Source organism: Cupressus sempervirens, chromosome 3 (assembly GCF_028749045.1).
Source record: "Cupressus sempervirens isolate cs-2001-9-10 chromosome 3, ASM2874904v1, whole genome shotgun sequence".
In the NCBI taxonomy this organism is placed as follows: domain Eukaryota; kingdom Viridiplantae; phylum Streptophyta; class Pinopsida; order Cupressales; family Cupressaceae; genus Cupressus; species Cupressus sempervirens.
In genome coordinates, this window is record NC_143120.1 from 652,429,808 (window position 1) to 652,456,189 (window position 26,382).

Here is a 26,382-nt window from a genome sequence, read left to right on the forward strand (position 1 = left end):
TGTGGAAAAAAAGTGGCACTATTGTTTAAATTTATAGAAGCAGATTAGTGAGTCAACTTTAGCTCAAGTGATGCTAGAGATAACAAAGAGACAAATTGCTAAGAAAGTGAAGAGATATGCTATTAGGTCTACACCTAAGTATAGATCCTTCAACATTCTTCAAAACAATATTGAAGATGTGGTTAAGAATTCAACCCAAATATGGAAAATAATCTATGGTTTAACCACTATAAAGAAAGGTGAGGTCGATCCCTTTGAAGAAAAACAAGATGACAAGGACAAAGAGAAACAAGATGAAAAAGATGATGATGACATGCAAGAATATGAAAGAATAGATAATACTATTATGGAGGAACCAGAAAAGCAAGATGATGACATGGAAACAACTAAGAAACATCAAGATGAATAGAGTGTGTAGGACACACAAGTGTCGAGTATTAGCCCCCCACATGACATAGTCAAGTCAACTGAAACAATTATTGTCAAAAATATTCTTGATACTTCAGCTCAAAACATCAGTCCATTAACTAAAGATGACTTGAAGAGGATATTAGACCAATCTAAACTCCAAGCAAGGTTATGTGAAAATTTATTATTGGTGAGTGTAGATGAGCTCCAAAAGATAGTAACTAACACCACAAGGGATAAGGTGAATCCACAAGAACCACCCTCTGCTATCCCTTCAGTTACACATGTGCAACCTTTAATTCAAACACCAGTAGATACATCTACTAAGGTTGACACAGCATTGAAAGTTGACACAATTGAAAAGAAATAGACTAAAGAAGAAGAAAAAGAGACAACAACAAAGAAAATGGGATAGATAGACTCATCTATACCTGAAGAAAAAACACAAGGTTCAAGGGATAGATAGACTCATTTATAATCTTGAAGAGTAGGAGAAATCACCTAAGGTGAAGGAAAAAGAGGCCATCCAAGCATTGGTAACTTTACCAACATTTGGCTCTTCACCTAAAAAAGCTCTTCAAAAGCGAAGCATGGAAGCTATACCCCTACAAATCTTAGTATGAAGCTCAAGCTCTTCTAAGGTTGAAAAGGTAAATCACTATGGTGACATCACTCTTGATGAAGAGGTAATAATACCTAAGTTTGATTATGACACAATCACTCTAGATCAAATAGGTATTTTACAATGAGCTTTAGAGAAGAAGAAGTGTTAAGAAATGCTAAGGAGAGAATATAGGCAGAAGCAAGCTCTTCAAGACATTAAAGACATATTTTTAGGTGCATTTAGTCTACCTATTTCTTAAGAGACCAAGCCACTAATTGAACAACTAACTAATATAGTGGAAAAGGTCAACAATGAACACATTAATACAAGTGCAAAACTTTTAGAATGGTCTAGGAAGAAGTTCCAAGGAAAAGTGAATGAGAAGATATCTAGTGAAATAACACTAACTCGAGTTGCATCGAAAACCAAAGTTGAGGATGTGAAGAAGGCACTTGAGAATATATTCTCATTGTACACCAAATTTTGTGACTCTACAATCTTCACCCAAGAGATGAGACATCATATTCTGAGCCTAGAGAGAAATCTCAACACCTCAGGTATTAGGTTACCTCAGAACCCAACTCAAAGTGAGAAGCATTTTAATACTTTTCTTCAATCACAAAGTCAATTAGTTGTATTAATAGTAGAAGAGGCTAGCATAAGAGCCAAATTGACATGTATTCAGATGTCCCTCATTCCACATATGGAGATATTGCACAAGGAACTAGGTTTGTAAAAACTTTGCTAAAGAATGAACCCAATCTTTCTACCCTAGATGGCCTAGTACACCTTGTAGCAGAGCTAGCCATCCAACTCAAGTAATTGGATGTTGCATGTGACAACTAGGATGCAGCTCTTAAACTTATCATGGAAGTCCATAAATCCTTTCTAGAAAAATACACTTAAGTGTATAGCCCATTTGACATAAGTTTCAAAAAGGGGAAGTAAGTAAGCAAAGAGGGAGTAAGTAAGAATGGGGAAGATAAAATATGAGAATATCCTATGAGAAAGAAAAAAAAAATAGGGAGAACAACAAAATGCAGAGATTTGGGAAGCATAAAGAGCATATTAGATGAAAGAGTATTAGCAGAGACAAATCTACTCAAATGGAGCACAGATTTTGGATATAGAACAATCATATACTAACTCAAGAAGAGTTACAAATTTTGAGGTATATAGGTTATTGAAAAATTTTAAAAATTTGAAGTTTTGTATATAAGCCAAGTCATGGTTATGTTATACTCAAGAAGATTAGATTGATTATGTATGTTCAAATGTTTTTGACACTCATGTCAAAGGGGGAGATTGGTGATCTTAGATTGCTTTTGACAATTGAGTGTCAACACACTTAAGTCATTCACTTAGTTCATACTGAACTAGTAATGCATGTTGAGTACAACATGTAAATATTAGACCATGCAGAGTTACAATGAGTGTTGAGTCCCTCATGTGTTGGGTCACTCAAGTGCCTACCAAATAGACCATGCTGAGTGATTCAGGTGTTGAGTAAAAAAATAGATGTCAAGCAATTTAGTTGCCGAGTTAGAAGAAAAATTATAGTATATGCCGAGCATTAGTAACTTCATATGCTAAGTGACATAGACTGGACATATTTGTTTGTAATGGCACAAACAACTATGTAAGCCATTTTTTAGCTGACCTAAGAATAGATTACAATCTTTTGGAGATAAGGATGAATCTATATGTGAATTCCCTATGCAATTACATGTAGCCAATTAGAAAATGGGAAGGTTTAAGCAACAATATGGATGAATCTTAGCCATAGATTCATACCTAACCCTAACTCTTCTAGTCTTCTTAAGGAAAATGAAACCCTAAATTTCGTAATGAGTATGTAAGAGATTGAAGGAGAAGTTTGCATGTGCAAATAGAAAATTCATGAAGGCTAAGAAGTTATTTGAGAAGGAATAAATTACAGAATTAGTTAGAGAAGAATAGATGATAGAGAGAAGGATACATCAGTGAGACATCTGATCGAGAAGGATCAAGTAGACAAGTGTTTAGAGGTGATCTATTATTAGGCAAGCAAGTGCCAATTGCAGGATCTATACTGAGACATTTTAGCAGGTGATTTGAGTCAAATATTTTAATAGAGTATTCCTAGCAGGCTATATGAAATCCCTTAACAAGGTGTTTACTTAGTTGTGAGTTGAAGTCCTCTAACAAGGCACACTTCTAATAGGGTGTTGAAATCCTCTAACAAGGTGGGACTTAATAGTTTTTGTAAGCCTTTAATAGGGAAAGCCTTTCATAGGGTAGATCACGATTCATGGTCAAAACATTGTAACCTTAATTGGATACACTTTACAACTGCAATAGTGAAGATTTGTGAATGTCATCCCCACCCCAGTTTTACCTTCTCACTTCGATGTATGTTCTTTACATGTTATTTTGGTTTATCTATTGAATGCATGAAATGGATGTTTGGTGAAAATTTGATGGGTTCATTTTTTAATTGCTGAATCACCACCCCCCCACCCCCTCCAAGAAATTTACTCTTTCTACTTTTAATTCCAACAAGTTGTTGTTGATTATTAGGTTGATTATAGGACTGATGCCAAAACTAGACTTAGAAATGAATCTTTTGAGTGTTTTCAACTAGTCTAGTCCAAAAAGGCATCCTTAACTTGATTAATTTTGTTGAGATAGATTTTAACTAGAGGAATTTGAAATACCTTTTCATGAAATTATACTTGTTTCTAGTATCCCTACTCAATCTTTGTTTAATTTTCAATGGTTGGAAGTGTTTGGCAAGATTATTGGAGAAACTATTTTTAAAATGGTAATGATTATTATGGATCTTGGAAAAGTTGTGTAGTTCTATTATTGGAGCATATTTGTAGGTATCAATAACATTTCTCATCTAGATCATTATCAATGAATATGACATTTTAGATTTTATTGGGAAAAAATATGATGTTTTGTAATTGCAATATTGCAATTTTATAGATCTAAACTTTGAAGTAGTACCTTTTTGAGTGAGATACCACTTTTTATTTAAGAAATCACTATTGTATGCACAATTAATTAACTCAAATAGCATAGTCTTAGCTTAATATAGGTCTTGAAACTATTGTTGAGTTGCCTGTGTTTACAATCAAGCACTTCCATTTTTTGAAAATCTATATTGTCAATTTTGCTATTATACCTGCAGAAAAAAAAATTACTATCTTTCATGGGTTAATATAGAATTGAGATTTGATCATTTGCAAAAATCAATTATCTTAAGTTGAAAGAAGACATTACAGTTAAGATTTTTCAAAATTATATGTTGTATGTGGATCATCCAATATGCAAGGCACTTAAGTGAAATTCAGTTTGCACTTTCAAGCCAGACATAATCAAATTTTAGAATCTTCATTGGGTGACACTCATTATTTTAATATAAAGCTAAATTGTAACACATTCTAGTATATGTTTAATTGATCACCTTTACAAAATATAACAATATAAATAATAGAAATAAAAAATATCCAATACAATGGTGACATGATTTAGCAAAAATGGCCCCTTCCCTATGCTGGTTTTAGAATAAATATGTCCATTTTAAGTTAAATTAGTCTAACCAAATATATCATTAGAAGAATGAACAATTGCTTTTGAAAACAAAACTAAAGGCAATCTGAAATTTGAAAGTTATTCTCAAATAAATCTGAAGGAGTACGCTACATAAAATTAAATAAATTTGAAGCTCTAAAATTAGGTAAACATCATTCTCTTCAATTAGAAAGGGCAACAATGAAAACAAGTACCTACCCTACATAAAAATAAACAAATTTGAAGCTCTAAAATTAGCTAAACAACATTCTCTTCAATCAGAAAGGACAACAATGAAAACAATTATTTCTATTCTTAACTACTAAATAAAATCTTAGTAATAATTAATTATAATAATAAAGTAATATTTAAAAAATTTACTCAAAGTTGTCTCAGTACTACTTAAATGAATATTTCTTCAAAAAATATAATACAACACTAAAATTGTAATTGCAATTGTAAAACAAGAGTTGTGATACAACTGGAGTCTCACCTAATACAAAAAGAGAAAAAGAAATGTGGTGATAACTTTGAGAAACGTTGTGGTGTATGCAAGTTTTTGCATCAATAATAAAATAATGTTGCCAATTTTATAAATAATAATATAACAGGTATTCAATTCACATAACTTGCTTTATCAATTTTTTTTAGGGCAATCATAACAATGTGAAAAAATCAAAATACATAATTAAAAAATTCAAATTTTTAATTCTTAGTTCTTTACTATTGACTTTAGACACAAATAGTCTATTAGTGTTTCTACGTTTATGGAGTTATATTAATGTAAGAAAATTAAAATACATATGATTTTTTTAAAGAAATGTAAAAATATTTATTTGTGAATTTTTTAAAGAAATATAGATATATTTCATAAATAAGTGTCATAAGAAACATTTTGAAAATTTTAAAAGAAAAATAACAAAAATATGAGGAACAATTAGGAAAAAGAAATAGATCTTAAAACATAAAAATAAAAATAAAACTGTGAATTAAAAATGCAATTAATATTTTTAGAATAGAGACAAATTAAATAGTAGAAAATGAGTAGTTTATGAAATATTTTAAATATTTTAAAATAAAAATAAAAAATCAATAGCAAAAATAGGAGAAATCAATAAGAAAAAAGAAATTGTCTTTAAGAATTAAAAATTAAAATTAGAGAAATGAGAAACTTTACAAATATAATTTAATATTTGTACAATAGAGAAAAACTAATAATAGAAAATTAGGCCAAAACATAAGTCTCTAGACTAATAAAAAAACAAAGCATCCTGCAAGAACTAGATGCTTTTGTTATTATCTGTCGAACTATTGCACTTTCGTTTCAGTATTACTTGTACGAATAGTCAACCTTAGGATTAAATTTTTTAGAAGGTAGGAAAATTGTCTATATAATGAGGAAAATAAGATTGGCTAGGACAGTACCGACGATAATTTTTTGTGTGTATTAGTAAGGAGATTGTCCGTGACCACCATTCTCTCTTTCTCACAAAGAAAAATGGAAGAACCAAGGAAAATAATTGTGCAGGAAGTTCCCAGAGAGCTAAAGTTGTTCAATGATGGATTTGTGGAGCATACCCCTCTGCCAATGCCCCTCATTGATCTGATCCCTCCTTCAAATCACACCTTCGTTAATGGAGTCACCATAAAAGACGTGATTTTGAATGAGCCAACTGGAGTTTGGGCTCGCATTTATTTTCCTGAGAAGAAACTCGAACAAAAGCTTCCACAGGTGATTCATTTACATGGCAGAAGGTTTTGCATCACCCATGCTGACTGGTGCATGTATAATTATTTCTACTCGTGCCTTGCCAAAACATTGAAGGTAGTCATCATTGTGAAAAATGAGTCACAAATTTAAAAAATTTTCTCGACATGTGAAGGTCTCGAGTGATAGTTTTTCTTAGAACCTTAAGGAGCCGAGTGGTAGGAGGGTGCTAATTGAGCTCAGCACCTAAAGGAGTTGAGTGAGCTCGACACCTGAAGGGAAACTCGGCACCTATGGATACTGAGTGAACTTGACAGTATGGATGTCGAGTGAGCTCAGTCACCACTGCAGGGTGGAGCTTGGTCGAAGAAGGTATTGAGTAAGCTCGGCAAAAATTGCAGAGATAAAAACTCAAATGAAGACCAAGCTGAGTGAGCTGGTTTATAACGTGAATGTTTTGACTATTAAAACTAGAGAGCCACGACTTAAAATATTCAACAATAGTCTTCTCAAATGCAATGTATAGAGGAAGAATAATGGATTTATGTATGCCTCCTTTCTTTCTATTCAACTTTGATTCAAACTATTACAAATCTGGGAGCATTCGGCTTCAACTAGAAAAACCCTAAAATAACCCTAAGAACATCAAACTCATAAACAACTTAAAACTTTGAACTTGCAACTCTAATGGTTGCATATAATAATTCCTGGAGAAATCACTATGTCATAGGCCAAATCAAGCAATAAACTATGAACTTATAGAATGATAGGTAGAAGCACGTACAACCGCAGGCAAGACAATGATTCCTTCTGTCTCTGTCATGACTAATCTATTGATCACTTCCTTTCTTTTTTCTTTGCTCTTCTACTCTCTTCAACTTCTCTCTATCTGGTTGAATGAATCTAATCATTCCATTTTTTCTTTTGACCTAAAAAAAATTCCCTCTCATTTTTCAAACTCACCTACCAACATTAAATATTTTGGATGTTCTGCAATCCATCAGGTGGTAGGTGGGCATTTGGCTCTAGGGGCAAGACAACCATCGCATTAAATTCCAACACTCCCCCTTTGTCTTGAGCCAAAAAAACAAGGATCACTATTGATCCACATCAACTACACCAAGACACTCTCTTAGGAGTACAAAAGGTCCAATTCCTAATGGCTTTGTGAAAATGTCTGCTAGTTGTTGCTCAAACTTACAAAATTCCATTTTGATATCCCCATTCTCCACCAACTCTTTGATGAAGTGATATCTGATCTCAATATTCTTGCTTCTACTATGGAAGACTGGATTCTTGGACAATAAAATTGATGAGATGTTGTTACAATAAATTGTGGTTCCATCCTCTTGCCTTTCATTCAAATCTATCAAGATCCTCCTTAACCAAATAGCTTGACATGCTACTGCATTTTTTGCTATATATTCAGCCTCTACTATAGATTTGATGCAGGCAAGAGGGTGAATAACTAGGGCCAAAGGCACACCCAGCTATCCAAACCACCCTACAAGAGTTAACACAGTGAAGAAAACAAAACAAACGTAGCACCAAGGAGAGAGAACAAGATATCTTTTATTAACTCATCAAATATTCACCATACATGCCCAGCTATAAGGCCTTTTGAGTTATGGCCAATTAAAAAATACATTCACGTTCAAAGATCCAACTACAAATTTGCACTTTTAGTTTTAATCTCTAATCTGCTTTCCAAAAACTTGCCTATCTATAAGCCTAAACACTCTATATATACTTGCCAAAATGCCTTACAGATTCTTCTAGAACATTACATAAGAGGAAAGCTGACCCAACAATGGTCTGGACACATCCCAAGAAAATATCTTAACGTAAATTTCATTTAAAAAAAAATTCTGCCAGTCGACTTGCAGGAAGAACTAAAAATATAGACAACTCGACACACTAGAAAACTCGATGCACACTAGAAAATTGGTACTCGGTAAGAACTGGAAATTGGAACTCGATAAGAACTAGAAACTAGAACTCGGTAAAAACTAGAAACTGCAACTTGGTAAGAACTAGAAATTGGAACTCGGTAAGAACTAGAAATTGGAACTCGATAAGAACTGGAAACTGGAACTCGATAAGAACTGGAAACTAGAACTCAATAATAACTGGTAGAAAGAATAAAAGTGAGCAGGATAACAAGAAAACCTAAGATGCTCCTGCATCAGACAACCAGAGTTGAAAGAAATGATTCTCCTGAATCATTGAGATGTCCTAACTTGAGATGAATCCAACTCAAATTGAGAAATCCATGAAGCATTTTCAATAGGTTTGTTCTTCCACTTCACCAAATATTCATAGTAATCTTTTCCTCTTGTACTCTTTCCAACTCTTTGATCCAATAAATGTTCAACTTCCTCAATCTATTTCTTAGGATAATCATTTGGTATAACAACTTCATCATCTAACTCATGATATTTATACAAACCAGCAATATTAAATATAGGAGATATATCCATGCCATTAGGTAACTCAACTTCATAAGCATTACCACTATCAAACTTCTTTAGGATCTTACAAGGTCCAAATTTCTTCATCTTCAGCTTGTTATATGTTCCAATTGGGAATCTTCCTTTCTTTAGATGAACCATCACCTCATCACCAACTTGAAAATCATGGTGTCTTCTAGACTAATTAGCATTCTCCTTATACTTCCGATTTCTTTGTTCCAACCTCAACTTCACTTCCTTATACAAAGACTCCATAAAATCAGCAAATTCTTCTCCTGCAACACTTTTCTTTTCTTCACCAGCAATATCTCTCAAATCTAATATACCTCTAGGATGCATTCTAGTAACAATCACAAAAGGAGTCTTCATTGTACTCCTATTCACAGAATTTTTATATGCAAATTTAGCTTGTGCCAATACCATCTCACAATTACTCAGCTTATTCCCAACTAAACATCTCAGCAAATTTCCAAAGCTTCTATTCACAACCTCTGTCTATCCATCTATATGTGGATGGAATGTAGAACTAAACTTCAATTTAGTACCCATATTTTCCCACAAAGTCTTCCAAAAATAACCAACAAACTTACTATCTCTATCTAACATAATGCTTTTTGGTAATCCATGCAATCTTACAATCTCTTTAAAGAAAAGTTTAGCAACATGCTTAGCATCTGATGTCTTCTTACATGGTATAAAATGAGCCATCTTAAAAAAATCTATCCACTACAACAAATATGGAATCATACCCTTTCACTATTTTAGGCAATCCAAAAACAAAATCCATACTAATGTCAGTCCAAGGTTTCTCAAGAATAGTAATAGGTGTATACAAACCAGTATTTTGACTCACTCCCTTTGCAACTTGACAAACTCCACAACTCTTTACAAATTTCTAAACATCCTTATACATTTGTGGCCAATAATATTTCTCTTTCAAAAAACTCAATGTCTTATCAATTCCAAAATGTATAGCTAATCCGCCACTATGCTTTTCCTTAATCAAATGCAACCTCATAGAACTTCTAGGAATACACAACTAAATACCTTTGAACAACATACCTTCTTGAATGAAATATTCATCATACTTACTTATGTGATCTTTCATATTTGGTGCTTTACACTCTCTCCATGCCTTAGAAAAATCAGGATCAACATCATATAACTCTTTCATCTCATCAAAACCAAGAACTTCAACCTTCATTTCAGTCAACAAAGAATGTCTTCTACTCAATGCATCAACAACTTTGTTAGTAACTCCACTCTTATGCTTGATCACAAATGTAAAACTCTGCAAATACTCAACCCACTTTATATGTCTTTGATTCAATTTATGTTGACTTCCCAAGTATTGTAAAGCTTTATGATCAATATACAACCCAAACTCCTTAGGCATCAAATAATGTCTCCATTTCTTCAATGCTTGAACAATGGCATAAAATTCTTGATCATACATAGAATATTTCCTTTTAGCATCATTAAAATTTTCACTAAAGAAAGCAATAGGCTTACCTTCTTGACTTAATACAACTCCTATTGCATTACCAGTTGCATCACATTCAACCTAAATTACTTTGTTGAAATCAGGCCAATACAGGTAATTCAGCAACCTTTTGTTTCAAAGTCTCAAAACTCTTATCAGCTCCATATGTCCACTTGAATTCCTTTTTATCTCCCCTCATTGTTTTAGTCATAGCATTCCAAACAGCACTGAAATTCTTTATAAACTTTTTGTAAAAACTAGCCAAACCATGAAATGATCTTACCTCACTCACATTCTCGAGTGTAGGCCATTCCAAAATTTCTTTAACCTTCTTAGGGTACATCTTCAAACCATCAACTGAAATCACAAATCCCAAATACACAATCTCCTCTTGCATAAATGAACACTTTTTCAGATTAATCAACAACTTTTCCTCTTTCAACCTCTGTAATACTTGTCTAATATGCTCAAGATGTTCTTCCTTAGTCTTGCTGAATATTAGAATATCATCCAAATAAACAATCACAAATTTACCCAAGAATCTTTTTAGAACTTCATTCATCAACCTCATGAAAGTACTAGGTGTATGAGTCAAACCAAAAGGCATAACCAACCATTCATACAAACCATCTTTTGTCTTGAAAGTAGTTTTTCATTCATCATCTTCTCTAATTCTGATATGATGATAGCCACTCTTCAAATAAATCTTGATAATATACTTTGCTCCACTCAAATAATTCATTAAGTCATCCATCCTTGGCATAGGAAACCTATATTTCACTATTATCTTGTTAATGGCTCTGTAATCAGTACACATTCTCCATTCTCCATTCCTTTTAGGTACTAATACAACAAGTACAACACATGGACTCAAACTTTCTCTAATCAAACCTTTCTGCAACAACTCATGCACTTGTTTGTTAAGTTCTTCATTCTCTGTAGGTGTTAATCTATATGGGGCTTTGTTTGGAAAACTATATTTAGGGATCAGATCCATACAATGACTTATGCTTCTTACTAGAGGTAAACCATCAGGAATATCATTAGCAATAATTTCTTTATACTCATTCAACAACTCTACAATTTCTTCTAGCACTTGGTCAATACTACCATCTATCATTCGGTCACCACTAACTAGCACTCGATTAACACTATTTTCTTGCACTCTGTATCCATTGACAAAACTCCTAGTTTTCTTGGAATTATAGCAAAATAGACTTGATTCGTTTTCATTTCCTTTTCAAATTGTTTCCCATTAACCATGCAAATTTTTATAGTAGTACAATTAACCTCATTTGGACTTTCGATCAAAGGAAAAAATGTTTGTTTCTTCCCATTTACCCAAAGAGTATATCGATTCAATCTTCCATCATGTTTAGTATATCTATCATATTGCCAAGGTCTACCCAACAAAATATAACAACAATCCATGGGCATAATATGACACAAAACTTCATCAAAGTAATGTCCAATTTGAACTTCACAAGGCATTTCTCACTTACCAATATCTTATGCTCATCTTTGATCCATGAAACATGATAAGGTTTGGGATGTTTTAGCCTCTACAACTGCAACTTTGTAACTAGCTCTTTTGATGCCAGATTTGTAGAACTTCCACTATCAATGATCACTTTACAACATTTTCCAGCCATCTTACATCTTGTCTTGAAAAGACTTCTCCTTAAAATAGGTTCCTCATCACCTCCCTTATTACATAAGGTTCTTCTCACCATCAAATTTTCTCCAGCCTCAGGTCTACTTGGTGAACTCTTAATGCCTTCTTGAATCATAACATTTCTATTATTCTGCCCACCTTCAAATCTACATTCAAAGGATCTATGCCTTCTTTGCCACATCTAAAATAATTACCATGAAATCCACCTCTAGAATAAGAATTACCTCTTCCTCGGTAAGAATTAGTGCCTCCTCAGTAAGAATTACCACTTTTTCATTCAGTCTTGCCTTTGTCATCATTCTTCCATTCAGATTTGCCTTTATCTTTCATAGAACTATCAGATCTACCACTTTCTCAATAAGATCTACCTCTGCCTCTCTGGAATCTACTGCCTCTACCTCTATGTCTTTGTTCATGCTTCATTGTCAAGATCTCCTTAGCTTTCAAGGCATATTGATATGCTTCTTCTACACTTTCCAGCTTTACAAAACTTATTTCATCTTGTATTCCAGATCTCAATCCATTAATGTACCTTGCAATTTTCTTAACATCATCATCTACATGTCCAGATCTGATGTCCAATCTATAGAATTCCTCAGTATATTCTTTTATAGTCATGTCCTTTTGCTTCAAATTTTGCATCTTTCTCAACAAGCCAACTTGGTAATCAGCAGGAAGGAATTTTTTTTTTACTTTGTTCACCATCTTTGGCCAAGTTCTAATCTTCTTCTTTCCTCTCCTTTGTCTATCAGTTTGTAAGCGCTCCCACCATAGTGATGCATGACCTTTTAGCCTAATGACTACAATCTTCACCTTTCTATTATTAGGAGTGTTTTCATACTCAAAGAACTTCTTCATATCAAATATCCAATCCAACACAGCATTGGTGTCCAATTTTCCATCATAAAAAATAACTTCTATAGTAGGCTTTGAATTCGCTCTCGACAATACTCTCAATAATCTTGCTTCATCTTGGTCTTTTTTAGGTTCTTGATTAGGGTTTGGTGCTGCTGCTTCATCATCACTTACATCATCAAGATGTGCTCCTCTCCTCTAGGCTGTCTCCACAACATCTAATTTGGCTACAATTTGTCTCAATTGATCCAATATAGCATTATCAACATTATTTCCTCTACCATGAATCATCTTTACAAATCAGGTTCCTACAAGATCGTAACCCTCTGCAAGTTATAGGTCAAATTCGTAGATCTACCACCCTACAACCAAATCCAAATTAGGGTTCTACATGATCCAATCTCCACAAGGATGAACCTTAAGCTTTGATACCAATTGACATAGGCAAGAGGGTGAATAACTAGGGCCAAAGGCACACCCAACTATCCAAACCACCCTACAAGAGTTAACATAGTGAAAAACACAAGAAAAACATAACACCAAGGAGAGAGAACAAGATATCTTTTATTAACTTATCAAATATTCACCATACATGCCCTACTATAAGGCCTTCTGGGTTATGGCCAATTACAAAATACATTCACGTTCAAAGATCCAACTGCAAATTTGCACTTTCAGTTCTGCTCTCTAATCTGCTCTCCAAAAAGTTGCCTAACTATAAGCCTAAACACTCTATATATACTTGCCAAAATGCCTTACAGATTATTCTAGAACATTACATAAGAGGAAGGCTGACCCAATAATGGTTTGGACACATCCCAAGAAAATATCTTAACATAAATGTCGCAAACAAAAATAAATCCCACTAGTCAACTTTCAAGAAGAACCAAAAATGCAGACAACTCGACACACACTAGATAACTCAGTGCACACTTGAAAATTGGTACTCGAGAAGAACTGGAAATTGGAACTCAGTAAGAACTGGAAACTAGAACTCGGTAAGAACTAGAAACTGGAACTCAGTAAGAACTGGAAACTAGAACTCGGTAAAAACTAGAAACTAGAAATTGGAACTTGGTAAGAACTGGAAACTGGAATTCGTTAAGAACTGGAAACTAGAACTCGATAAGAACTAGAAACTGGAACTTGGTAAGAACTGAAAATTGGAACTCTGTAATAACTGGTAGAAAGAATAAAAGTGAGCAGGATAATAAGGCAACCCAGGATGCTCCTACATCAAGATTGAGCAATAATAGGTTGCTTCTTGGATGCCCATGAAATTGCACCCAATCCCATATGAAATACATATCTAGAAGTGCTCTTCCTATCATCTATCAGTGTAACCTATCAACTTGAATTCATTTGCTGCAGTATACAAAATTCCAAATCCCTTGGTACCTTTCACATACCTTAGGATCCACTTTCCCACTTGCTAATGGAAATCCTTTGGTGTTTCCATAAATCTAGAAATCAAACTTACTGCATGCATTATGTCAAGCTGAGTTGCAGTCAAATACATTAGACTTTCAACCATACTCTTGTATAGTGTTGGATCCACTCTCTTGCTAAAGTCGTCCTTGCTCAACTTCAGACCTATTGTTGTTGGTGTTGGGCTGCCTTACTATTCTGCATTTTAAATCTCTCTAAGATCTGCCCTCCATATTTTTCTTAAGAGATGAAGATGCTATTATGCATTTGTTGCTATTATTCCTAGAACATACTTCAAGAGACTTAGGTCTATCATTTCAAACTCATTTTTCATGGCCTCTTTGAACTCACCAATTCAAGCCTTGTTATTACTAGTAAAAATCAAATCATCTACATACAAGACAACAACCAACACATTTCAATTTCCAACTTATCAAATGCTTTAGATTTAGATTTCAAAAAATAAACCCATGTCCTATGACTGAAATCATCAATAAATGTCATAAAATAAGTACTCCCCCCCAATGGAAGTAACTTGCATAGGACCAACTAGGTCAATATACCCTAACTCTAATGGATATGTAGCCCTCCTAGATTTTTCAAAATTAAAGGGAAGCCTATGTTTCTTACCCCAAATACAAGCCTCACACTTGTCACATGAATTTCTTATACATGGAAAACCTTCTACCATTCTTTTATTTGACAAAAAATTTAAACTAGCATAGCCAAGATGACCATACCTGAAATACCATAGCCGTGAGGGGTCTTTAATCACACTCCTTAGAGCTGATTGTGTGGGAGGTGTAGCACCAAATTGAGATGAGAAACAATATGTCTCTATCCTCAAGGGAAACATTATGTTATTTGTCATTTGAATTGCTGCAAGTAAGTTTTTTCTCCCATCCTTTTCATGAATGTCACACGTGTCATTCTCCATCAGCACTTTGTATCCATTTTGAATGAGCTGACCAATGCTCATCAAATTGTGCTTCATACAAGGGGCAAAATACACATTTTGTATCTCCTTCTTCTCACCTTTCTTGGTGCGGATCATAATAGATCCTTTGCCCACTACTGGTAGGGTTCCATTATTACCCATTTTAATCTCAAATTTGAAACTCTTGTCAATGAATGAAAACAAGGTTTCATTACCACTCATGTGGTTGCTAGATCCACTGTCGAGGTACCAAACCTCAGGGCTTCCTTCTTCACCAACATTACACATGATGAAGGTAGGGGCATTGTTTCCACTTCCCATGTTGACATCAGCCACATTTTCTTGTCCTAACTAATCATTTTGCTTCTTCCAGCATTCACTTGCATAATGCCCATATTTATGACAGTAGTAGCATTCTACATTACTCCTATTTGTGTTGTAGTTTTTCTTACCTCCTCTTGAAATATTTTGTGAGCTTTTTGCTATAGTATTTCTTTGTCCTCCATTACCTCAACCTCTGCCTCTAGAGTTTCTACCTAAGCCATTTCTTCCTCTCCCCCTTCCTCTTGAATTTGATTGAGCCTTGAATGCTTTCTCTTGGGAAGAAGAAGATGCAGATTTGTTGATCCTATGCTCATGGGTTTGAAGAGTACCCATAAACTCATCCATTATCAAAATAGTGAGGTCTTTTTTCTGTTCTATGGTCATGACCAAATTGTCATATTTATGAGATAAACTCCTCAATATCTTTTCTACTATCCTCTACTCTTGATAGGCTTCTCCATTTGACTTTAGTTGGTTGATCACATTGGAGGTCATTAAACTAAAATTTGCAATTGATTCATTTTCCTTCATTTGAAGGTTCTCAAAATCCCTCATATTTTGTAGCGTTACTATATGGACTTTATTAGTCCCCTTGAATTTCGTCTCAAGGATATCCTAAGCTTCCTTTGCATAATTGGTTGCTGCAATCTTTGGAAAAATTGTCTCTGTCATTGCTGCCTCAATAAGACTTAATGCCTTTGCATCCTTTCTCCTTGACTCTTTCAACTGATTCTTCTATGCATTTGTGAGAGCAATATATTGAGTTGGGTCTATCACATCATTGAACCCATTAATCATTTGCAACCATTATGGTCTTCATCTTCTTTGTCCATGTATTATAATTTTGTCCATTGAAGGGTGGTGGTTGCTACCATATCTTTCCTACATCTCCTATGATGTTAAATATCCCAGAAAATTTTTTTTAACTCACTATGGATGTGGGGCCTCAAAGCTCTGATACCATCTCAAAAATAAGTCACAAATTTAAAAAAATTTCTTGGCACGTGAAGGTGTCGAGTGACAATTTTTCTTGGCACCTTAAAGAGCTGAGTGGCAGGAGGGTGTCGAGTGAGCTTGACACTTGAAGGGAAACTTGACACCTATGGATGCCGAGTGAGCTTGGTCACCACTACAGGGTGGAGCTCAGTAGAAGAAGGTGTCGAGTAAGCTTGACAAAAACTACAAAGATAAAAATTGAAATGAAGACGAAGCCAAGTGAGCTAGTTTATAACGTGAATGTTTTCACTATTAAAACTAGAGAGCCACGACTTAAAATATTCAACAATAGTCTTCTCAAATGCAATGTATAGAGGAAGAATAATGGATTTATGTATGCCTCCTTGATTTCTATTCAACTTTTATTCAAACTATTACAAATCTAGGAGCATTCGACTTCAACCAGAAAAACCCTAAAATAACCCTAAGAACTTCAAACTCATAAACAACTTAAAACTTTGAACTTGTAGCTCTAATGGATGCATACAATAATGCCTAGAGCAATCACTGCTTCACAGGTCAAATCAAGCAATAAACTACAAACTTATAGAATGACAAGTAGAAGCACGTGCAACTACAGGCATGACAACAATTCCTTCTATCTCTACAATGACTGATCTACTGATCACTTCCTTTCTTCTTTCTCTGCTCTTCTACTCTCTTCAACTTCTCTCTTTCTGGTTAAATGAATTTAATCATTCCATTTTGTCTTCTAACCTAAAACATTTTTCCTTCTCATTTTTCAAACTCACCTACCAACATTAAATTTTTTGGATGTTTTGCAATTCGTTAGGTGGTAGGTGGGCATTTGGCTCCAAGGGCAAGACAACCACCGCATTAAATTCCAACAATCATGTCAGTGGATTATAGGCTCACACCTGAGCACCACTTGCCATGATTGTATTGAGGCATTTGAGTGGATTTGAACCCTTGTGGCCAAAACAAGTGAAGAAAAGGAACCTTGGATCACTGAAAATACCAATTTCAAGCATTGTTTTGTGATGGGAGAAAGTGCAAGGGGTAATTTAGCATACTAGAGTGCCTTGAAATATGCCACCATAAAAAGCACTAATTTTCTTTACTTGTGCGGCTATGTACTCATTCATCCAGGGTTTCTAAAAAATGAGAGGAGCAGATCTGAGCTAGAAATTGTTCCTAGAACCCCCTTTATAGCTGTGGAGAAGATCGATGGATTCTTAAAGATGGCTTTGCCGAAGGGGAGTGATAGAGATCACCCAATCATAAATCCCATGGGTCCTCAGGCTCAAAATCTCTGTGGATTAAAGATTTTGAAAATGGTGGTTGTAGTTGTCGATAGGGATTTGATGCGAGACACACATATCGAGTTTTGCCAGGCTATGATAAATAAGGGGCACAGCGTTGAGATGATTGTTTCAAAAAATGTGGAGCATTATTTTCATGTTGATGAATTTTCCATCGCCAAAGATGCGCAGGTTGCGGTGTAGGCTTCAAACCTTGAAGCCGCCATTGACCGTTTTATCAAAGCTTGTTAAGTTGTTTGGCTCCATGTGATACAAATAAATCTTGTTGAATTACCACTGGTGTAGCAACCATTTTATCAAAGCTTGTTAATTTGCTACCAGCTCATTTGACTCAGTCTGATACAAATAAATCTGATATGCTGTCAAATAAATCTTCACTTTTAGAGCAATTTTCTTGTCAAATTGCCATTGGTGCATGTAATTTGTGGAAGATTTATTGACAAGAATAATGGGAACTTTGTTCATTGTCTTTTCATTAAGCATAATTAATGCTAGGTTTTCTCAAAAGAAAATTGGATTTTTTCCCTCCTCCATGATTGAGCATTCGAGTGGTCACAGAATTAACAGTAATGAAGGTGAAGGTCCATTAATGGAGATCATGGTACAAGTTCTTTTGGTTAAAAGTAGCAGAGAGGCTTATTTCATAGAAGATTTCCTCTAAAATGTTTTCTCACGCCGAAAAATCTCGTCGTTTATTTTTCATTTCATCACAAGAAGCACGGAGCAGTAATGACACCATGTTTGCATAGTTTTTCTTTGAAATTTCATAGAAAGTGTTGCCGCAAAATAAGCTTTGAAAAAATTAAAATCCATTAATATAACCGATGTAATCACACAAAGCATATGAATTTGACCATCCGAGAAGAGTCCACTGCCAAAAAAGTCACCTTCTTGTTGATTGCATAATATTATTGTGGGGAGAATAAGACACAAAAAAAATGGGAGTGCGTGTATCATCCTAAATTCTAATAAACATCACTATTTTTACCATGAGAAATTAAAGAAATTAAATTCAACATCATTTAGGTCTTATAATAATATTCAAAATGTTGATATAAAAAAGAATAGACAATTAAAATTAGAAGCTCATTTTATATTATTTAGGAGTGTAGATTCTATCTAAGCATAGACATCACACTGTACAATTCATTTTATTTACTAGCTTAGATATTTTATACATCTATCTAAAACACACCGAGAGATATCAATAAATAGGCATCTTAAGATTGATATCTCTTAATGTGTTTTAGATAGATGTGTAAAGATATCTAAGCTAGTAGGATTTGCAAGGTAACATGTAAAACTTAAATCTATTAAGTTTTTAATCTTTAATATATTTTTTAAAGCATGATGTGTGTCATATCCATTATGTTTTATAGATATTGTAATGCTTACTCCTATTTGACTTTTTTGTTGTATTGTTAAATTCTTTTATATTAGTTGTCTAATCTTGTTTTATGATTATTTGTATTTAGTTACTAGATTATATTAGATGTAGTTCATACTCAATTTATATATGTGATGAGTTACTTAGTTATTTTAGGTGTTTATGATTGTTTTGATGATGATATATCTACATTCAGTTAGTGATTTCATTTATCTTTTGATGGTTAGTTAGATGAATTATTTTTATGTGGTTTCCATGAATACTTACCCCATACTTGCATATGTATGGTGTGCATGTATGTTTCTTTTATGTGTGGTGTTCTATTGTGGTTGAGGGAGTCGTAATCACCTGTTAGTCGGGATCTACATGATGAACCACTTCCTGCTATTGCTTGTTTAGTTTAGAATATTGTGTTTGTACGTGTGTGGATTTTATGCAAATTGTAGGTATCAGGTATTGACTTCCTTGAATTGCTAAGATGAGTGTATCCTATTGCAGTATTACAATGGTATAAGTAGGGAGATAACTCTTGAGTCCAAATCATAACCTAACTCAATTGTCGTAGAAAAGAGGACAAGTATCTTAGTTAGTTTCACCCTTTTGAATTCGTCAAGTGACATGAATTAGTGATTTTGACCCTAGAGTTGACTTTATTCTTTGACTTTTAGTTGAGTTGTCATATTCGGTTTGTTGTGATTTTCTGTTATAACTAAATCAAATTAAAAGATAATTTTTAATGATTTAATTTAATGAAAATTTAATAAAGAAAATTTAGTATTTAATAATATAATATTAATTGAGAAATTAATTAAATAAAGAAATTAAATCTAAAGATTTTATTAAAGTTCTATTTTTAATATACTCATATTTATTTTATTTAATGATAATTATTTAGGAGTTTTATTTTAATAATAAACTCTAAATAATTTTATTAATTAAGTTAATAAATATATTATTAAAAATGTCTCGTGAATTTATTAAATAAAAGAATTAAATTTAAATATTTTATTAATGTTCTATTTAGGCATATTTATATTCATTTAATTTAATAATAATTATTTAAGAGTTTTATTTTTAATAATAAACTCTAAATAATATTATTAGTTGAATTAATAAATATATTATTAAAATGTCTCATGATTTAATAAAAGAGAGAAAACATAATTTAATAAAGTTTATTTTAATTAAATTACATAATGCCTATGTATGAAATTAAAATATAATAAATTAATCAAAGGAAGGAAGAAAAATAATTTAATAAGATATTTTGTAATTAAATATTTAAAAGAGTTGTGCATTAAAAGGTAATTTTTAACAAAGTAATAAATAGTAATTGATCAATGAGTTCTCTCTCTTGATTGCACAATAAGAGCCCCAAATTAGGGGAGATCTCTTTATTAGAGCTCTAGAGCTCATTTTGTAATTACACATGTTTTGGAGGAGCAATTTTTACAGAGGAAAGTTATTAGAAAAAATGGAATTATTGTGTATTTTGTGCGTTCATCATTTTAACATCAAATTTAGGTAAGATCTCGTGGTTTATTTGTACAGTAGTTTTTGTTCTTCAAATTCTTATCTTCTTCGTATTTGGATAAATCTATTTTCAAAATTTTAGATTTGGTTGAAACTCGTGTTGAAATTTACTATTCTCTATTCTTGATTTTGTTTGTGAATTAATTAATTAAATTGAAACCCTTGTTTATTAAATTAAGATTGGAAACCCTCATTTGATTTAAATTCAGTGATTCATAATGAATTTGATTACATTCAAGATAGGGATTTTGAAAAGGAAATTAGTTTTAAATTACTAAATTAAATTTTTTAACTTTCATTGCTCTATTAGATCTAGTTTGGAAAGTTTCTATTTTTCGTAAGGTTTCATTTTTAGTAAGTTTCCATTTTTTGAAAGTTTCCATTGTTAGTAAGTTTTCATTTCCAGAAGTTCCCATTTTTAGTGAGTTTCCATTTTTGAAAATTTTCATTTTTAGTAAGTTTCTATTTTTAGAAAGTTTCTATTCTTAGTAAGTTTCCATTTTTGGAAAGTTTCTATTTCTAAAAAGTTTATATTTTTAGTAGTTTTCCATTTTTGGGAAAGTTTTTATTTTAGCAAGTTTCTATTTTAGGAAAGTTTTTATTTTTAGCAAGTTTCTATTTCAGAAAAGTTTTTATTTTTAGTAGGTTTCCATTTTGGAAAAGTTTCTATTTTTAACAGGTTTCTTTTTCAAGAAAATTTATATTTTTAGCATTTCCATTTTGGGAAAGTCTCTATTTTTAGTAGGTTCCCTTTTTGGAAAAGTTTGTTCCAAAGTTTAATTAATTTAAAATTATTATGGTAATAATTGATAATAATAATTATTAATAAGAATTGTTAAATTTTTAAATTTAATTATTTGAAAATTTTATTTATTACTTTATTATTTAAATATAATTCAAAGTAAATTGAAAATTAAAGAAATTAATTAGGAGAATTAATGGTTATCTTTAGTAAACTTGGGTTGTGCTTGATGATTCGATTTTGTATGAAAATGATTTATATTGCTAGGAAATTTTTCTTATTCAAAAACATTAGTAATTAACATACTTTAAAAAGATGAAAACTTTGATGTGTATGTTCACTGAACTCTTATGTTTTGATAATGAATTAAACTATGAAACAATATTTAAATAACTTTATATGATTTGTTGAATTGTGTGGAATTCTAGTGAACTCAGAAACCTTAGTAAATCTAGCAACTCAAGAAATGAAAATTGAAACATTTTTTAATATTGAAAACATTATGAACTGTAATATTTTGAAATGAAAACTTGGAAACCTATAGTGAAAACTAAATATGCATGTTTTTCCAAAGCCTAATGTTTTATGAAAAGTTACTATTGTATGTTCTGTATGAGATGTGTGATTTTAATGATATTGGATTTTGGGGTTGACTTAGCTTTGATCAATCAAGATGTTACTAGAGGCTTGAGAGTTTTGTTCTGTGATGTCATGATGATGTTTTAATTTTGATCTTTTATACCCAACCATGGTGATGTGTCATGTGTGTGCTATGATGAGATTGATTAGATATTTTGATGTGCTTTCTAGTTCTTGTGTAAAATTGAGGTGGATGATGTGTCTTTCTTGATATATCTTTTTGAGTCTTTGATTAGTTATATATAATTTCTTTCCAATCACTTATATAGGAATGAGGTGTTTGTACAATTTGATTTGGTGATGTCATGTTATGACATGGATTTAGATTATGTGTACTTGATTTTGGATCAGTCATGTTAGGATGATCATATTGGTGAAATCTATGATTTTGATTAGTGATGTTTCTACACTTTCTAGTCGCTTATTTAAGAACTGATGTGTGGTTTATAGTCATTTGAGATCTTTTTCTTTTGTTGAGCTTAGGGTAGGTTAATTGTATGTCATGTTGGGAAGTGGCTTCCAATGGAAGTTAGAGCCTTAAAGAGGCTACCTTGTAGGTTGTTTTAATAAGTGATAACATTTTATTAAATATGTTTAAAATGAATTAATAAGATATGGTACCACATAAAGACACTAGGGGGTCAGAGTCCTGAGAGACTGCCAGGATAACCTTAGAGTTGACTCTTTAGTATGCCTTATTTGTACAAAAGGATACTAATGTTGCATAGAGACATTAGGAGAGGCTACCAGGGTAACCTTAGAGTTGGCTCATGCAATGAAACTTGCCCATTTACATAATAAATTTCCAACATATTTATGTTGCCTCTAGGATTAGTTGATACTTGTGTCTTGATACCCTTTGAGATAGTTTTCTTCAGGTGATTCCTTGAACCTAGATGTTGGTTTTTGAATTTTGAATTTGTTATCCTATTTGGTACTTGAGACTATCTCCTCTATGGAGTGGGAGTGGGCCATTTAGGTTCCACGAGGTCAAGTGGTAGTGTTTTTTCTTATACCATTGAGAGCCAACCATGGGATGCCACTATTGGATGTGTTTGTGCAAATGTTCCTTTCTATTTGTTCCTATATTTTTATGATGGATGGTTATACCTAATATATTGTATTTGATTTCATAGATCTTATGAGAAGATGTAATCTATTTCATCATGTATATTCTTTTAGCCTTTCATACCATGTAACATGTGCAATAGATGATTGTGCATTCCAATTATTGCCAAGTGGCATCTTATATAATTTTATATTATTTAAATGGATTTGAACTTTTAGTTAATCTTTAATGTGTATGTGTTATATATTGGATTTAATATTAATTAAATTTAAATGTGATTCAATTTCATTAGATCCTTACGAATTGTAATATGTTTTATGGTATGCGTTTATGTGAATGTTAATGCTTCTGCTATATTATATTTGTTGTTGTTTATTATCTTTCAAAAAAAAATTTGACAAACTTAGTGAAACTTTAGGTTAATTTCTTTTGGGTCACATGATAGGGTGTTACAAATATTGAAATATAGTATATACATTGCATACAAAATTGAAAATTATAAAATATATTTAAGAAATAAACTAATTATGTGATGTCTTATTCCTTTTAGGATATTTTTCCATACCAAGAAAAAAATTGTGTGATTGGCATCATATTTGACTATATAGGCTTGAAACCAAATTTATTTAGTAGGGGACTTGATAATTAGGTAGGTAAATGTACCAAATTAAAAGTGATTTGGAATATCCATGGTGTAGTTTAGAAGGCACAATTAGGGATTTATAGCACCCTTTCACCTCTCTAGGATGAAGTGAAGTTATAAATCTTATAAAAATTGTTAATGCATTGGACATCTAAAAATAGCCATACACAAATAGAGTGAGACTCTTCCATAAGGGAAGGGTCCTAAAAAAACCCATGAGAAGTCACCAAAATGGCCCAATGCTCCCCGTGTAGAACAATTTTCTACACAATCTACAACATTTCTAGTACCCACAAACCCAAAGTCTTCACCATTATAGGAGACTTGGAAAAAGAGACCATGAGGGACTCATTTCAAGCATCTCTTACAAATAGAGGTTCCAAATTTTGAACAACACCCACAAAGAGGACACAAAAAAAATGCAAAGTTAACATCAAAATACATGTTAGAGAGAAAAGTATGCTACATCCCAACTAAAACTCTAGTGTTGGAGTCATAAAAATCCTTTCCCTCAACATCCACTACTAACATCCATCCCTTAGCAAGGATCAAAAGCAAGAAGTATGTTGAATTCAAACTAATGAGACTTAAGAAACTTATATAGTCATCACCATGAAAGCTATCTAAATAAACCCTTGGCATTATCCATACAACTGAAAGGCATCTAAACCCCTAGAAAACCAGCAACATAAAAATAGAGCCTCCATCAAGGAGGAGCCCCTCATAGATACATTTGCACCTAAGTGAGAAAAAGATTTTGTGATAAAAACTCTTGGGCAACCAAAAACCTACAATTGTGGAGCCACTATAGGAGGTGGAAGGAGAACTATAAATCTAAGAATCCCTAGCTTAATAGTCACTTGGAGAGTAGATTATATCCCCACAAAGGTTATACCAATCTAGAACCAACCATTATCATTTCCATCTTCATTATCTCTGCCAATTCCAATAGGTGCAATGTCTCATGTTCTCTCTCCTTCTTATATTGTAGAAAGCGATATATTTTCTTCCAAAGTTTATTAAATAATATTTATTTATGAATACTACTCTTTTACCTACAAATTTTATACTTTTAAGACAATTAAAATAACTTGCAATTATTATATTATAATAAAAAAGAATTATATTAAAAATTAAATAGATTATCACTACATTTAAAAATGAGAATAGGGAGTTTAGTTGTGGGCACAAACATCACGAAAATTTTTATTATCACATAATGGAGTGAAGTAATAACTAATCTTATTTAAAAGTATAGAAAACTTAATCTTCCAAAATGGTTTGTGTTCTTCTCATATTTACTAGTGAAGTAAAAAAGCAGGATAGAAAAACAATTTCTTTACTTTCATTGAGATGTGTGTTAGAGTAAATAATTATTATTTACTCTTTTACTTAAGTTTACTTAGTTAAATGTATTTATTTATTAGTTGTTGTCTAGGAGTTGTTGACAACACAAGAGTTTGTTTCTACCTAAGTCATACTTATCCTCTCACCTTGATCAAGGATATCCCACATTTTGTGGATTTATGCTTAGTTGTCATTCTTATCTCCTAGCACTTTCTAGCACTTTCTAAGCTTGTTCTACAAGCTTCCTAGAGGCCTTTATAAATAGGTTCTCCCTTTGCATTTTTGGATAGCAATTTCATTTTCTCATTGTTGCAATATAATTTTTCTTTGTTGCTTCAAGCTCTTGTTCCTTCCTTCTTCGATTTCTCTTCAATAGGTTATTTGCATGTAGGTGATCTTGGTGCACTATAAAGTTGGCTTTCATCAATGTCTACATGGTATCAGAGCCTCCCTACTACTTCCTAGTTTGAAGGATTTTTGAAGCTACAATTCAGAGACACAAACCCTAGTTTGTTTGTGATTTTTTTTCAATCAGGAGGAAGAGCATTTTTTTAGTATTTGGAGAAAAAGGAGAAAGAGGGTTTAACATAATAGATCTGACAATTTTCAAAAAAATTTCTTTATTTTTTGGAGGTGTGACAATGACAATTCAAAAAAAGTAACTACAAAGGTGATTTTCAAACAATGATATCTCCCTCATACAAACTCATTTTTTCGAGCAATTTTTTTTTGTTTTGGGGTAGAATTTCATGATCTACACATTGGTGTAGAAGTTTGACATCTCTATTCCTCAAATTTTTTGCAACTTAAAAATCCCATTTTTTGTACCTTCAAAGGCTTCATTCGGGCTCATATGGACACATGTTTCAATGCTATTTTTTTAAAAGTGCATGATTTATTGTCTACTTTCTAAATCTGGAATCAGTTTGGAGTAATATTGAGCTCCTATTTTTGGTTTTGAAGTAGGGGCCTTAGTTTCCTCCCTCTTTGCATCCAGAATCCAAGTTCTTTTCTCAATTTTTGTGCTTTCTATAGTTGTTTTATTTGGTATTTGAGGGATATATTTATCAGTTGTGGGGGGGAAGGGAAATTTTCTTTTCTATAATTTTCTTCAGAATAAGACCCTTCTACTTCTGTCATCTTCTGTCAATGTCGGATCTTTTTGTGACTCGGCTCACGCTGCACAACTATCACACCTGGAAAGCACAAATGACTATAATTCTCATGTCAAGAGGCTTATGGTCATGTCTGGATGAGAACCAACCTATTCTACAATACTCTTTTGAGGTTCA

At 32.6% G+C, this 26,382-nt stretch overlaps 1 pseudogene; it reads left to right on the forward strand.

Annotated features, from left to right (window-relative positions):
* Positions 1-6,068: 6,068 nt before the first annotated feature.
* On the forward strand, positions 6,069-17,961 carry LOC149568382 (putative carboxylesterase 17; annotated as a pseudogene).
* Positions 17,962-26,382: the final 8,421 nt, after the last annotated feature.